The sequence below is a fragment of the Sphaeramia orbicularis genome, unplaced genomic scaffold (assembly GCF_902148855.1).
Source record: "Sphaeramia orbicularis unplaced genomic scaffold, fSphaOr1.1, whole genome shotgun sequence".
NCBI classification, from domain to species: Eukaryota; Metazoa; Chordata; class Actinopteri; order Kurtiformes; family Apogonidae; genus Sphaeramia; species Sphaeramia orbicularis.
Window position 1 is genome coordinate 25,001 of NW_021941660.1, and position 15,000 is coordinate 40,000.

General features: G+C 34.8%; 1 pseudogene; it reads right to left on the bottom strand.

Annotated features, from left to right (window-relative positions):
- The window catches only part of LOC115416741 (outer dense fiber protein 2-like), a 35,971-nt pseudogene that overhangs the window by 14,775 nt on the left and 6,196 nt on the right, over positions 1–15,000 (bottom strand).

The window sequence follows — 15,000 nt, forward strand, 5'->3', positions numbered from 1 at the left end:
CTTTTTTGCAGAATGTGAACTGACAGAACTGGGATTAGATTTTTCTTGTTTGTTCGAACTACCTTTCAGGGAAAAGTGCAATACTAATGTTCAAAATACATTTAGTAATATTAAAATTTATTTATTTTCTATTTGATTTGTAGCAGCAGAATTATATTATCCTGTTTACTACTTCTATTGTCTCCAAAAACTGGGGGAAAAATGTTTAAAAATTCATAAATGCATTAATTGACATTTTGAGGGGTTTTCTTTCTTCCCATACTGAACCGAAAAAAAACGCGTGGCTTTGAAAACCAAAAACGTACCGAACCGAAAATTTTGTGTACCATTACAGGCCTATAATCTATACTGGGGGGTCAAACATAAGGCCCGTGGGTCGAAACTGTCTTGGTAAGAGTCCAGTCCGGCCCGTGGGATGAATTTGTTAAATGCAAAAATCACACTGAAAATTTACAACCATGGGTGTCAGAATCATTTTAGTTCAGGTTCCACATACAGAGCATATGATTTTAAGTGGTCAGAGCAGTAAAATAACACCAAACTAACCTATAAATGTGACAACTCTTAGTGTAAAAATTACATGAATACGTTTACATTTACAAACCATAAACAAATGTGAATAACCGGTACAAATATGAACAACATGTAACATTTTAAGATAAATAAGTGTAATTGTACCAATATTCTGCCTGTTACTAAAATGTTCTGTATATTTGTAGATCCACTGTGTTTTAATGTACATGTATAAATGATAAACTGAGGCAGAACACTGTTAAAATTGCACTTTTTTTTTAAAAGAAATTTCTTTGATTGATTTTTTGATTTAGTGATTATTTTGGAACATGCAATGAAATTTAACATATATGGAACAAGCAAAACATGCATATGATACAAATATCAACAATCATGACAATCTTAAACAGAAGAACAGCAGAATAGTTCCATTCACATGCCTGAAAATGGAACTATTGGTTGTTCATGTTGTTCACATTTTAAACAGGATACTTTGTACATGTAAACGTTTTCATGCTGTAATTATAATTGTTTGTTATTCTTTTACTTTACTGGTTTACTGGTCCTTCAGATGGTCTTGGACTGTCTGTGTCCTCTGAACTAAACTGGGTCTGACAGTCCTGGTCTACATGAACGTGTGGTTTCCAGTCTTACCTTCAGTCTCTGGTTGTCCAGCCGGGCAGAGCCGTTCTCGGCGCTGAGACGCTGAATCTGATCGCGGAGTTCCTCCCGCTCCGTCCGACTCCTCTCCTCGGTCGAGTGAAGCTGAGAGACGAGCTCCGACAGCCGCCTGTGGACAACGACACTCATTCATTCTGATCTGAATAAACTATAAGTGAGTCGTCAGGATAAAGACAAATGATTTTTTTTTTTTTTTGCGATAAGCTTTCCACACTGAAGTTACAACGTTTCACTTAATATTAACATTAAACTAGAACATAAAAACCTGCAACACTATTGCAGATGACACATTATGTAGCAATATTTCTGGATTCATATAATGTCATAAACTTAATCATTTAAAGCATGCATTATCTTATATCATATTACATTAGATTACATTACACTACATTACATTAGATTATATTACATTAGATTACATGAGATTACATTATGTTAGATTACATTAGACTAGATTAGATTAGATTACACTAGATTACTTTAGATTATATTAGGTTATATTACACTAGATTACATTAGATTATATTATGTTAGATTACATTAGACTAGATTACATTAGGTTAGATTACACTAGATTACATTATATTAGATTACACTAGATTACATATTATATTAGATTATTAGATTAGATTACATTATATGGTTAGATTATATAGATTATATTAGATTACATTAGATTACACTAGATTACATTACATTCATTAAATTACATTACATTACGTTAGATTAGATTAGATAACACTAGATTACATTAGATTAGATTTGATTAAATTACATTACATTACGTTAGATCAAGTTAGATTTAGATTAGATTACACTAGATCACATTAGATTAGATTAGATTAGATTAGATTAGATTAGATTACATTAGATCAAATTAGATTAGATTAGATAGTAATTTTTTTGATCCTGTGGGCAGGGCTCTCTGAGGTTGAGGTTCCAATAGCAGCACACACACAAGATCACACACAAGAAATACCACAAGAAAATAGCAAAACAATAACTGTAAAAAAAAAAAAGAAAAGAAAAGAAAAAAAGTATTGAAATAGACAATTCCACATTGTAAAGTACTAGTAAAAAGAACAAGTAGTAAATGGCAATAATAATACAATGTGCTTATTTTAATGCACAACCATGTGAATAATGGAATAATTGGGCTGTCAAAATTAACGCGATAATGCATATTAATCCATCATCGTGATTAATGTGATTAAAAATGTTCATGGTTTGACAGCACTAATGAATAAACACACGTATGGTGGATGTTTCCCATGGATGTGCTGCTGTTTGTCTGACTCCACTCACTGTTTGAGAGCAGACACCTCGTCCTCATCTGTCCTCGAGCTGCCGCCTCCTTCGAATGACGGAGACACCAGTCGCTGGACGTGGACAGAGCCTGGGCCAACTGGGACTCCTGTCAACACACACATATGAGCAGAGGTGGTGGTGACACACACATCCAGTACCTAAAAGGTGTGTGTGCAGGATCCCAAAAAAACTGTGGATGAAAGAGTCAGATAGCCCAGGGGTGTCACACTCATTTTAGTTCAGGGGCCACATTCCCCCCAATATGATCTGCAGTGGGCCGGACCAGTAAAATAATAACAGCGAAAAATGTAAATTTATATTATAAGAATGTTTACATCTACAAAGTTTCTGTAAAAATCCGAATAAATTGAACAACTTGAAATGTCTTAAGAAAAAAAAGTGTAATTTTAATAATATTCTGCCTCAGTTTATCAGTTTATCATTTACACATGTGCGTTACAGCTTACACTAGAATAGAATAGAATAGAATAGAATAGAATAGAATAGAATAGAATAGAGACTTTATTTGCCATTTGCACAGATACATAGCAGTATAGGCACATTGGAATTCTTGTGCATTTCCCCGAGTCAGAAAAAGAGTTAGAAAAAGATGAAGATATGAAAAAAAAGACAGATACAAAACAAAAAACACAGCTAAAACATATAAAACTAGAAGCACTCGGAGAGCGCAGACCTCCGCCAAGGCTGATCAGTGGCCCCCCCCACGGGCCCCCCCACCCCCGATCACCACCAAAATTTAATCATTTCTTCCTTATCCCATTTCCAACAAACCCTGAAAATTTCATCCAAATCTGTCCATAACTTTTTGAGTTATGTTGCACACTAACGGACAGACAAACAGACAGACAAACAAACAAACAAACCCTGGCAAAAACATAACCTCCTTGGCGGAGGTAAAAAAAACAGTTAATGCACATACAAGCACAAATACACATTTGTAAAATAGAGTATTATTAAAAAAAAAAAAAAAAAAGAGTAATAGATTATGTGGTGAAAGTAAAACCAATCATTTTCATATATTTTGGGACCGCCCTTATATTGTGCCTTTTGGCAGAATTTGAAGAAAAGCATGGAGAAAATTTTCAAAATCCAATTTCCATTCACATTTGAATCTATATACTTGGGAAGAGAACCAGGGAGAACACATTCACAGGACAGATATCTATTCAGAATATTGTCGGTAGCAGGAAAAAAGGCATCACTAGGAAGTGGCTAAAAAAGGATGGACCAAAAATGGAGGATTGGATGGAGGTTAGAGATGACATCTATAGGATGGAGAAGTTGACTTTCTCTGTCAGACTGGATTCAGACAAATTCACAAAGTATTGGAAAAACTGGGTTGATTTATAAAACTAGTAAGAGCTGATTTTACTGGATAAGAGTAATGTGCATGTAGATCCATGTAAACCCTGGGTTCATGCTACATGTTAAATGTTCAATGTTCATCTTATACAAGGAAAAGAATGGAATGTGAAATGATGGGTTGCTTTGTATATTTTTACTATTGTCAGTGCTTCCCTGTATGAGTATGTTTTGTGGTTTGTTTGGTTTTTTTGTTTTTTTTTTAATATATTTTTTTTTCTTTACATACATAGAAGTCATGTAAATGATGTAAAATGCTAAGATGATGCTGACTGAAAATAATAATAAAAAGATAATTACAAAAAAAGAGTGATAATAATAAAAAAAAAATAAAATAATAATAACAATAATAATAATAATAATAATAATAATAATAATAATAAGAGTACTGAGAGAAAACTAGTTATTGCACATTTGAATTTAAAGTACTTGGAGGTAGAGCAGGTTACTGAACATTACAATTACAAATACACAGAACATTTAGTAACAGGCAGAATATTGGTAAAATTGCATTTACTGTGCTTCTCTTTAGACATTTTCAGGTTGTCCACATTTTTTGTAAAAGGATAGTTTGTTGATGTAAACATTTTCATGTAATTTTACTTTTTTTACACTAAAAAAAGAGAAGATTTGTAGTTGTCATTATTTATCAGTTATTATAATAGTATTTGACTGGTTCTGACCCATTTGAGATCATATTGATCTGTGTGTGTGGAACCTGAATTAAAATGATTTTGACACCATTGATTGTTATCTTCAGTGTATTTTTGCATTTCACACATTCATCCCACAGGCTGGATCGGACCCTTTGGTGGGCTGGATTTGGCCCCCGGGCCGCATGTTTGACACCTGTGAGATAACCTGTGAGCTCCCAAAAACGTTTTTATTCACCACAGTAGTGACGCTTCAGGCCACAGCCCTTCATCAGACGTGGGACAGATCATGACACACGGCTGTTTATACAGACAGGTGATGCAAATTACCTCATGTAATCAGTAACTTTTAAATAAGGATAAGTCTCTTCAAATACATAATAAATCATAAAAGCACAATAATCAAATTTCTTTAAATTAGTATAAATACAGTGATCAAGTTACTTTAAGTTCATGCAATTAAAATGAACTATACAGTGAAAGAAACTTGATCATTGTATTAGTATGAATTTGGTTTAATCTAAAGTAACTTGAACACTATTCTAATGTAAAGAAATTTGATTATTGTACTTATAAGGCAAGGCAGATTTATTTGTGTGACAATTCATACACAGGGCAATTCACAGTGCTTTAAAAAATGGAAAAGAGACAGATTAAAAACACACAATTACAATTAAAGCATAATCAATAAAACATAAATAATAATCAGTTAAAACAAAGTGAAAGAGAAGAGTACAGATAGAACCCTTTCAGTTCTTCTATGCACAGTTGAACAGAGCTGTATGAATTATCATGCATTTAAAGACACTTATCCTTATTTAAAAGTTACTGAAACACACACAACATCATTACTTATCAATTATTATTTAATTATTATTCCTACTTTATTATGTATTCTACTGGTACTTTCTAATGTGCAATTGCCTGTTTTCCCTACTGTTTTTATAGTTATTTTTATTAATAACATTTTCTTGTTTACATTTATAAACTATCCTTCAACAAAAAACGGGAACAAATATGAACAACATGAAACGTCTTAAGAGAAATAAGTGTAATTTTCATAATATTCTGCCTGTTACTAAATGTTTTGTGTATTTACAGATCCAGTGTGATTTATACGTTGTAATGTACATGTGTGAATGTTAAACTGAGGTATAATACTGTTAAAATTGCACTTATTCTCAGGTTATTCATGATTGTTTACATTCTTCTAGGTTAGGTATAGTTTGTAGATGTACAGGTTTTCATTTTGTAACGTCCCTGTTGTTATTTGTCTGGTTCTGATCCACTTTACATCGTATGGGGCTGACTGTAGAACCTGAGCTAACATCCGCTGGACGTCCCAGCTTTAGTGGCAGTACCTTCTCCTGGAGTTTCTCGGTCAGCTGCCTGGTGGACTCCTCCTGGTGTCTCCTCTCCACCTCCTCCTCCTCCTTCCGGCTCCTCAGACTCTGCAGCTCCTCCTGCTGATGCTCGTAGATCTGCTGCATCCTCTGACGAATTAACCACCAGGTAGAACAAGTCAAAGAACGATTCAGCCCATAAAGACCCACAGCTACTTCTAATCTCTCCATTTTTAACCAGTCTTAAGTGATTTATCACCTTTTATTATAATATTATCCTCTGTATTTTGTGTTTTTTCAGTGTAAATCATGTATTTTCCTATATTTCATTCACTGATCATGTAGATGTTCATTAAAGCTCAGATTAAATTTGAGGGTTATTATAACAAAAACAGAGAAAAGTGAAGGAAAAAGTGATTTTCAGCAAAGATATCAATAACTGAACAAAAAACAAGTCACTGATCCAACTCCATGGGTTTTACTGGTGAATCAGTGTTGTAGAAGATGACGCTGTTTCCACGGTAACTAACTCTGAACATCCAAAAGGGTCACTTATTTTGCAATTTTTTAAAAATCTTTTTGTTCATTTTTATTCTATTTATCTATTATGCTATTTGTTTTTGATCATTTTGTTACTCGTTTTATTTTTCTACATTTGTTTCCTCTTCTATTAGTTTTTCTTCAATTTTATTCAGTTTGTGGCTAATTTGGCCCGTGTAACTTATTATTTTGTTGATTTATTATTTTTTCGTTCATTTTATTGATCACGTGGCTGTTTTTGTTCATTTTGTTACTTATTTTATTCTTTTTTTAACTCATTTTTTTGTATTATTTGTTTGGTTTTTTTAATTCCTTTTTGTTCATTTTATTTATTATTTAATATAACAAAGTGTGTCCATCCACTGTCACGGTGAATCAATGTTGTAGAAGATGATGGTGTTTCCACGGTAACTACGGAGGCTCTGAATGTCCAAATATGGTCATATCTGATGACCATGAAAAGATAAAGAACTGTATTTTACATCAATTATTTCCATGTATTGATAGGATTAGTGGATCAGCAGGTATTAACAGTTTAGATCAGTAGATGGTTTTGGTTTCTGAGGGTTAACTGAATAATACAGGGTTCTGGATGGGATGAAATGATGAACTCTACTCATTTTTAAGTATTTACTCATTTTCTCCTCACTTTAGAACTATTTATTCAATTTTATGCCACATTTCAAGTTTCTGTTTGTTCTGTTTTTCTTCAATTTTCAAATATTTTGCTCATTTTGTAAGTTTTGCACATTTTATCCTATGAATGATTAAGGTAAAACTGTATTTTACACCAATTATTGACATGTATTGATAGGATTAGTGGATCATCAGGTGTTAAACAGTTTAGATCAGTAGATGGTTTGGTCACCAGTGGATGTTTGGGTCTTTTTTGGGTTAACAGAAATATATTTGAACCAGGAAAACAGGTGATACTTTTCCAAACTTCTCTGTTGAGACACAGAGTATAGCAGAAGAGTCTGAAGAACCCATCGATGACACAAATCGAAAACAGAATCCACCGATGGGGGTACAATTCTTTTTTCCTCTCAGATCACTTTAATTACATATACTGAAACGACCAAGTCCTTGAGCTTTAAAGGTTGGCGTTAGGTCCAGTTGTGAAGACTGATATGAACCCAACAGTCAGTCCATATGTGACTAGTGGTGTAAAAAAATATCGGTTCTGCAATTTATCGCGACATTTCATTTCACAATATTGTATCAATACTAAAAAGTACTGTATCGATATTTTAGTATTTATTCAAATGCAGATATTATGGAGGTTCATTTCTGGTTTTTTTTTTTTTTTTGTTTATATTTTATTTATCATTATTTAACACTGTTTATTAAATAATGTTAGTTCCTTTGTTGGGATCCCACAAAATAATGCTCTGATGTTAGTTCTGAACTAACAGAATATGAACATTTGAACAGGATCTTAAACTGTAATGTCTGCAAAACAGAATTTCAGATTTAACACAGGAACATTTTGTGATATAGCATCAGATCCTGTTGGGATCAAATAAAAATGTGTTTAGCATTTGTGCAGATTTCTGGTGTATTTAATTCTTCAAGAAAGAATAATTTAAAAAAACAAACAAAAAACTGGCTTTTTAACAGTATCATGATATATCGGGATATATCGTATCGTGATCCTAGTATTGTGATTTGTATTGTATTGCCAGATACACAGCCCTGTTTGTGACAGTGAAGGTGTTGTGTGTTGGGGTCTCTGCAGACCTGGATCTGCGCTGTGAGCTGGGTCTTTTCGGCGTCGGCTCGGCTCAGCTGAGACTCCAGATGGTGACGGGTCGACTCCAGAAGCTTTGAAAGCTCCTCTGTGGTCCTGACGGTTTCCTGCATCAGCAGAAGGTAAACGGGGGTTTTATTTACAGGTACGACTGCAACGATCTGTCACCGTTCAACTGAAGTCATGCCCTTTATGTTCAACGGCATCAAAGTGTATGACGTACTTTATAATTACATTCTCTCTTACAGTTGTGTCTTCTGTCATTTCAGGCATTTCCTTTTAATATTTAGTAAATTCAACCACTTGCATTGTACTTTTCACTCATTTCTTATACATATATTTTTTTTACCTGTTTTTGTCTAACTAACATTTAGTTTAGTACTTTATTTCAAGTAAACTGTATTAACATTTTTATTACCCCCAAGGCAAGGGGTACTGGTTTTGGTTCAGTTTGTTTGTTTCTTTCTTTCTTCGTTAACACTTTAGCTGCAAAACTATTGGTTGAATTCATACCAAATTTGGTTTGTAAGTTGCCAGTGACCAGAATAGATGTGGTTATATTTTGGGAACTAGGTCATAATAAGTTACAGATCACAGCGGATATAAACACACAAAACATTTAGTAACAGGCAGAATATTCGTAAAATTACATTTATTTTTCTTAAGACATTTCAGCTTGTTTTATTTTTTCGGGTTATTCATATTTTTTGGTTAAAGGATAGTTTGTAGAAGTAAACATTTTCATGTAATTTAACTTTTTTACACTAAAACAAAGAGAAGAATTTGGAGTTGTCATTATTTATAGGTTATTATGATAATAATTCACAGTTCGACCCACTTGAGAACAGATTGGGCTGAATGTGGAACCTGAAGTAAAATGATTATTAATATCTTTGGTCAAATTTTGGAGTTTCACAAATTCATCCCACAGGCTGGACTGGACCCTTCGGCATGTTTGACACCTGTGGTCTAAAACACTGGTCCCCAACCCCCGGTCCCCAGACCGGTACCGGTCAGTGGATCATTGGTACCGGGCCGCAAAGAAAAAAGATTGTGGTTAATATTAAAGCAATTTTTTCCATTAGTCTTGTGGAGATTTTATTTTGAAAGGTGACCGTTTCTGCCCTCGCCTCGCAACCACTCCATTTCGTGAATCAGTAGAAACACAAGCTAAAGAAATGAGCCAAAAACAAAATTCACTGGAGAACTTTTTCGGGAAGAAACGAAGAAATGATGAGTCTGCAGAAGGGTGACAGACTGCCTGCAAACAGAAAGCTGCATTTAGAAGGAAATATGAGGATTCCTGCCTCAGTTCCAGGTTCATCTCAACAGGTGACACACAAGCACCTCCAAACTGCTCCGACACATCCATCCATGTTTGAGACAACTTCAAACCTCTGTGCATTCTGGATTCAAGTCACAGCAGAATAGGAGGATATCGCCACAAAAGCCCTGAAAGTCCTTCTTCTGTTTCCAACCTCATATGTTTGTGTGTCTGGGTTTTCTACGATGAGTAGACTGGATCTGCGGAACACACCTGGACTGTGTGTCTCCCATCAGCCCCAGATGGGACCGTCTAGTTGCAGGGAAACCAGTCCAGGGTTCCACTGGTTCTGCATTAGGGTGAGTAGATATTCTACTGTAGAATCAGTGGAATTGTCTGATGTACAGTGGAAGTGTTTCAGATCACATGCTCTGAACTGACACAGGTTTTTGTTATTGGAACGCCTGCACCTCTACCGGTCTGTGGAAAATTTTCATGCATGAAACCGGTCCGTAGTACAAAAAAGGTTGGGAACCACTGGTCTAAAATTAGGACTTAAAGGAGTGATATTTTGCTTTTTTTTTTTTTTTTTTTAATGGAATTCTTTTTTTCCCACATTTTCCCACATTTCCCTGTGGTCTCCATAAACTGTAAATGCTCTGCTTGGCTCTGAATTCTTCATTCATTCAACTCCACAGGTCCATCTTCAACCCTATTTCTGAGTAACGACACCAGAAAGGTGGTTTGGAGTGCTGGCCCTTTAAATGCACAGGAGACACTTCAGGCCCCACCCCCTCCAAGGTTATTGGCTGTGCTGCTCTGTCCCGTCCAACCAACAACTGAACATTTGAGGTAATGGGCTCCGAGTTTGGACAGATTTTCAGTTTTTACTACAACCACTGATGACGACAAACAATTATGGAGAAATACTGGAGAAATGTTCGACTGAAGTCTGGACCTGATATGCAAATGTGGAGACGGAACTAGTTATAAAACATAAGATATTAAGCAGGAATTCAAACCGGTTGTAGAAATCCACTAGATTTTTGCCCAAATGAATCTAAAGATAGTTTTGCAGCAGCTGGAGGGTTCAGATTCAAACTGTCTGAACTATTAGGGTCCAAATACACAAAGAAATGAACCACAGACTGAAAAGTGGGTTCAGACAAATATGAGCCCTTTAAATCCTCAGGTCATGAAGCACAAACCTTTTCGAAGTCCAAGTGCTCAGCAAGTTTGAAAGCCTCTTTCTCTTTGCTGCTGAGTTTGGCCAAAAGTCGCTGTAGGAGTAAAAAAAAACAAAAAAAACAAGAGAAATCAGATGGCAAATCAGATGAATGATGACAGAAGTTATACCATTATTATTATTATTATCATTATTATTATTGATATTCATACAAAATAATAATTACTATATAGTGATATAAGGAATAGAAATTGGGGGTAGGAGTATATAAGTTTTTACTTCTTCCTACTCCTTTTCAAGCATGTATAATTTCATTTCATTTGTTTTATTTAATTATTATTATTATTATATTATTATTATTATTATTATATTATTGTTGTTTGTTGTTGTTTGTTTGTTTGTTGCTTATCAACCATTTATGTACCAGTACTTATATTTTGTTGGTTGATTTTTGTTTGATTTCACTGCCTAGATGTTCAAAAGAAAGATTTCATTCATTCATTCATTAAAACAGAAGACAAACACATGTATTACTCACAATGTTCTCTCGTCACTGTGGGACAGTCTCTTCATTAAAGCGTCCTTCTGCTGCGACCACACCAGGGATTCTCTCTGACAACAACACAATGACAGGTTTGATCTAGACCGGGCTGTCTGCTGTAGTTTTCTGCTTTCGTTCGTCCTGTGGGAGGGTCTGCGTCTGCTTTCTGTACCTCTTGCTCCGTCCATTCTCTGAGCAGCTCTCGAAGGCTGTGGTTCGTGCTGTCGAACATCTCCATCTTCTCCAGTAACAGGTTCTGCTGCCGTCCAAACGAAGCTGTCTGCAACTTTGACAGCCGCTTATCCTGCAAAACAATCCAGTCAAAAATACAGACAACGGAAAAGAATTCAGGAATCTGGGCGTTCCACTAGGCCGGTGGTTCTCAGACTTTTACAGTGGAGTTCCAACCCTGAAATAGACTTTTTTATCCACGTACTCCTAACTCTCGCTTCAGCATTTCTGATTGAAAAAAATTTGGCGAAAATTAGTTCCTGTGCCAAAGGTGTCTATTTATATTTACAACACTTTGTAAACAACATATATTTAACTGTAATATATGTTGTTTTACACTATTCTTTATTAGTCATTTTTTCTTTTTCTTTTCTACACACAAACAAAGACATAACAGTAGCATAATAAACATAATAACATAGCAAAACAAAACAAGCAGCATTCGGCAAAATTAAGTAATTGTTATTATTCAAAACAAGGTTAACAACTGGCACCTGTTATGTGGCATCAGTGAAGCCATGCAAATTCAGTCAAATTTGAGTAACTGCAATATATGTATTAAAAAAAATTGAGTAAATTTTGTGTGCAAATATAAACTGAAGTGTCCTCTTTCACGGATAAGAAAAATAAATAACTGGCGGATTAATTATAAATGAACCTTCATCAACAAAAATATAATTCTTAGCTACTCAAATAAACTCATTTTGAAAATATAAAATATAAATGTTCTTCAAATGTTACCAAAACGTCACAAGACGATGCGCAATAAAACTATTACATGAATGTATTTATTGTGTTTTATATTTCAGCTTTAATTATCATCATTATTTTGTATTAGATTAGATTACATTAGATAGATTAAATGAGATTACTTAGATTAGATTCCTTTTAACAGTCACTGCAAATAAATACGACAAAATTTTGAAGCACAAGGTAAAACCAGGACCATACCCGTATATTCAGTACAGATGACTTATTTAATGTATTTTTCCCAAAAACCTTCAAGTACCCTCCTGGGCTTCTTCTAAATACCCCTGGGGTACCCCAGTTTGGGAACCCCTGACCTACATCCCATGCTCAGCTTTCAAAAGCACATAGAACGGATGAGCTGCACTCTGAAATATTTCCTCATTATTTTGTTTTTTTTTTGTTTATTTTGAATTTAAAACAAAAAATAGCAAAGAAAAACTTAGAAAGAGGAAAAAAAACATATTTGAAAAGGAGCAGGACAAAGTACATTTATTTACCCCTGCCCCCCTCATCATATCTTTTTCTACTGGCCGCAAAGTCCCATGAAACTCCACAAAATAACTGCAAAATAAATACGACAAATATCAAAATAAACTCTGTCCAAGCCTCCACGAAACAAAAATATGAGAACCTGAGTCCAGATTTTTTTCCTGAGTGTTTTTATTCCTCTTTAGGCAAAACATTATTATTATTATTATTATTATTATCATTATTATTATCTATTTTATTCTATATTCTATTTTTAACTGTTGTCATGCTGCTGTACTACAGTTTCCCAGTTTGGAACCAATAAAGTCCACGCACCACATCTTTTTCTACTGGCCACAATGTCCCATGGCAGCTCCACAAAATAACTCTTAAATATGACACATATCAAATATTAACTCTGTCCAAACCTCCGCAAAATCTCTACTCTGTTTTAACGTTTCCTGTACATGGTCCCTGCCAAATAAACTAAACTAAAGGAAGCCAAACACCCACAGGAGAATGGAAATCCAACAGTAGGACTATTTTACAGACTTTTAAACAGATTTTTTAATAGTATGCACATGTTACTTTTTATGTCACACAACACTTTTTACATATTGAGATTGAATATTTAACTGGATTTATTTTTATACTATGTTCGAAAATCAATGACATTTCTATCTATCTATCTATCTATCTATCTATCTATCTATCTATCTATCTATCTATCTATCTATCTATCTATCATCTATCTAATTTCTTGTTGTGTATTTACCTTAGCGAGGCTGTCAACAGTTTCCTTCAGAGACGTCAGCTGATTGGCTACAGCCACGCCATCAATCTCTGCTTCTACCAACGCCCGCAGGAGCACGTCTTGTCCCTGGATTGATCTGCAGAGGTGGATCTGAAAGAGAAGGAGTCTGCCAGTGAACCTTACCTGAGCAGAAGGATGGAAATATGATGGCAGGATGGAAGCCTAAGAATAATAATAACATATCAACGCTTTAAATGGACAAAGTAGAGCCTTTAAACCAAAACAAACAAAAAAAAAAGTAACGTGATAAAATGATCTTTAGGGTTGAAAATGACCTGAACCTCTTGTGTTACTTGTGTTACTTCTAAGATCTAGAAGTACAAACTTTTCAAATTGTTACTTTTCGTTGTCTTTATTATCTCTTACTTCTTATGCGGCAGTGTTTTCATGTTCTCTGAGGAGGACGCTGAGGTTTCTGGACACTGAAATCCATTTCTTCTCCCGTCTCTTCAGTATCGCGCCGGTGTCCACTTTCTGATCGATGCTGCGTTCTGCTTCTCTGATCACCACAAACAACAACAACCGGTCAAACCCGGCTTTAGCCAAGAAACACATATGATTCTGTCTTTTAAGTGTACAATATAAACCATAAGAGAGTGAAGGCAAACCAGACAAATTCCAGTACATCTTCATATCAGTATGTTTAATACAGTGTTTTTCAACCTTGGGGTCGGGACCCCACGTGGGGGTCGCCTGGAATTCAAATGAGGTCGCCTGAAATTTCTAGTAATTTCATAAAAAAACAACACAAAAAAAATACTGATAAAAAATATATGGTGAGTTGACAGAGACAATCCCAATCCATAAAGGACATGACAAACTGTGAGTGGTGAAACTGCAGCACTGTGGTTCTGTTATCTGTCAAATGTTCATTGTGGTCAGTTTCAGATGCTGCAGCTCTTTCATAATTCACAGTTTTCAGGTCTTGTTTGTTCAGATTAATTGTCAGCCTTGCAAATCACAAGCTGGACTGACTGGACATATCCTGACCAAGAGAAATAAAATTCTCCCTTTGTGCAGTAATCTACACCTGGATTTACTGCCTCCGTCCATAATAATATACATTAAATAGACAAATGTCGTCTAAAGTTAATGTTTATTTGCACATAGTATAGCAAATGATTACATGATCAAAAACAAATTAATTTGAGCAAAAAATGTCTTTTCATTTTGAATGTCTGGGGTCGCCAGAAATTGTGACGTTAAAATGGGGTCAGGAGTAAAAAAAAAGCTTGGAAACCAATAGTTTAATATTTAAGAGAACAGTCAGATGTGACATTTGTTAGAAAAAAAATATATGCAGACAGATATTCACCAAAACTTTGTCTTTTAAGAAAGTCAGTTATAATGATTTATAATGTCAACGTATAATCTGCTATATTTACAATATTCAGTCTAATCCTATCTTGCGTCACTGGGCTCTGGTTTCCCAAGAACGGAAACTGATCAGAAATAGAATTATGGGCAAATGAATTAGTTTCCTTAAATACAATTAATGGGTGGTCTATCTCATAGTCCTGTGAAATGCTATACAAACTGCTGCTCTAAAAATGTAATTAATGGGGTAACTTGATT